The sequence below is a fragment of the Camelina sativa genome, chromosome 20, assembly GCF_030686135.1.
Source record: "Camelina sativa cultivar CO46 ecotype springtype chromosome 20, ASM3068613v1".
In the NCBI taxonomy this organism is placed as follows: Eukaryota; Viridiplantae; Streptophyta; class Magnoliopsida; order Brassicales; family Brassicaceae; genus Camelina; species Camelina sativa.
Window position 1 is genome coordinate 16008753 of NC_141899.1, and position 2540 is coordinate 16011292.

Here is a 2540-nt window from a genome sequence, read left to right on the forward strand (position 1 = left end):
ATATTTTGAAAATACTAATATATTTTTGAAGTTATAGTTAATTGAAAATTTTCAGTTCTATTTTTTATTTTGGCAAAAAGAATATGAGAAAATAAATGTTGTGAGTAAAAAAGAAAGAAATTTACTTGTTCTTAACAAACTGAAAAAGTTTTTAATATTTACAAGTTTAAGTACATTAATCTCATTATTTTTTAATATTAAATTTTATATAATAATAGTCAGTCTTCTATATTTTAAATAAAGTTGCTAGCAGAGAAGTTAGACAAATAGATTGAGAACAGATAAGAGTCAAGTAATTTCATTGTGTAATATAGAGTTTCATATGATTAATTAATTATAATTATAATTAAATTATGAGTCTAATTATTACAATGTAAAATGTTAAACTCCACAAGAGTGTCCTCCCGGACCACCATAATTGAAAAAAAAACCAAGTCGTGTACGATGAAATGGTTGCACCTTACCAATTCTTATGTTATAGCATTGTGGACTATCAACTATAATCTCCGTAGGAAAATGATCCATTTTATGACTGCTATAGTTGGAGTCCAAAACTTCAATATTTGTAAACATTGCTGAATTTTTTCGGGTTCCAACTGGAAAATTACCATTACCCATCGGGGGACTTGAATTCTGAGAAGCACGAACTATACCTCCAACTCCAACTATATTAGCACTCTTGTTCAAAATGTTAAATAGTTCTTTGGGCCAATATCCAATATCTACGCTGGGTGCATTTTTTATGAGTTGCGTAAGCCACCAATTTCCTGTTACTTTATCCTTTTTATACATAAAAAGATGAAACAAATAATTTCGTAAAAACAAAAGTATGCTACTAAAATTAAATAAAAAACAATTATTATATAATCAAATACATGTCAATCACTAATATGATTCATAAATAATTAATTTCTAAATTCATAATTTTTCCCATGAAAATAAATATATAAACTGAAGAAATACCTCATGGATAGACCAACGCGACCAATCAGGGTCTCCTGGGTTAATGTTTATGGGTTGGACTATAGGAATTTTTCTTGATACCTGAATAAACCCATCACATGCTGTATTGTAACATCCTTTTCCATCTTTACCTTATTGAAACCATGTTCAATATTCACATGTTATTTGATTAAAGGATTAAATATAAATAATTTTACGAAAAAGCTAAAAATAACAATGTTCACATGCATACCTTAAAATATCCATATGTCCAAAGTTGATCGGTGCCAAAGAAACTTGGATTTATCTGTCAAAAACGACTTTGTACACTTCAATACTATCAAATATTTACAAACAAATTTTACAGAGAGAACCACTAAAATGTGTAACTTACAATATAACCGGCTTGGATAAAATTGACTTGGTTATTCAACCGACTACCTATATACATTTCACTATATGAAGCCTGGTTTCTTTCAATGCTTAGCTTATATCCATTATACCAAGCTTCTACTCCACGATATGGACCAGCACGCGATCTTACTCCAACAATCTACCAAAAGCCAGTTATATTGACATGTATATATATAGATTAATACTTGAGATACATATAAAAAAAATTAGATTTAATGTATAGAGAGAAAATTAAATGTTTACATGTACTCCAGGAGTATCGCCTGTTAGCGGATGTAAATACTTCTCGGCGAAAAATTGTGCCTTGGTATTGTATTCATTTGAGATTCTCAATATAGGAACGGTTCCATCTGAACACCCTATTTTCTTCGAATATGATTTGTTGTTTTCAATGTGATTCTTTAGTTCATGTCTTGAAACTGATGGTTTCATCTTTTCAAAGAATAACTTGTATGTCAAATTCAAAATTCAAAATCATGTAGGAGACAAATATTTGATATGTCAATGCACCTGGATTGTGTGGTTTTGGAGCAGATGATGACCAAGTCCTGGTTGCTTGTTGATATCTATGCAATCATATGTAGCATTTTCACCTATCTGCGAAAGACAAAAATATGCAAAAAAGAAAAGAAAATAAAAGAGAAGACATAGAGGTGATTTTGAATCAATCCTTAATACAAAAAGAAGAAGATAATACTGAATTAGTTAAATGGATTTACATAATAAGAGAGACATGTGTCTCAAGTTATAAAATTAGTAACGCTAACCTTGAAGGATCTGATCGGCAACACACTTTGATTAGAACGAACTGACGCTGTTGAGAACAAAAGATGTAAGAGATTCAAAACCAGAGTCATCTTAATTAGTGAAGACATTTTTTTTTTCCTCAAAAAAACGTTATGTCACTTATATATACATACAGTAGCACTTTGTTAGTTTTTTCTAATAAAGAAAATACATACAGATTTTTGACTGTAATTATTACTTTGACCAGAAATTAAAAAGAGATTAATTTTTTATCTATACTAGTATTTTTGCAGCAGTTTTTTCTCAAAAATACTTTTTGGAAAGTTTTTACATTTAATGCATTGACTTTAATATTAGTTACCAAAATTTCAAAATTAGTTATAGGTAAAATTTTAAAAAATAAGGAAATCTTTCTACCTCATTCAAACATAAATATA

The 2540-nt window shown here is 28.8% G+C and overlaps 1 pseudogene across 1 annotated transcript; it reads right to left on the reverse strand.

The window, feature by feature from the left end:
• Positions 1 to 346: 346 nt before the first annotated feature.
• Positions 347 to 2231, reverse strand: LOC104771021 (protein neprosin-like; annotated as a pseudogene). Its single transcript, XR_015594105.1, has 7 exons — positions 2124 to 2231; positions 1867 to 1953; positions 1600 to 1788; positions 1337 to 1495; positions 1206 to 1249; positions 964 to 1108; positions 347 to 780 (listed from the first exon to the last, which is right to left on the reverse strand). The product of XR_015594105.1 is annotated as a protein neprosin-like (transcript).
• Between the last annotated feature and the right edge of the window lie 309 nt (positions 2232 to 2540).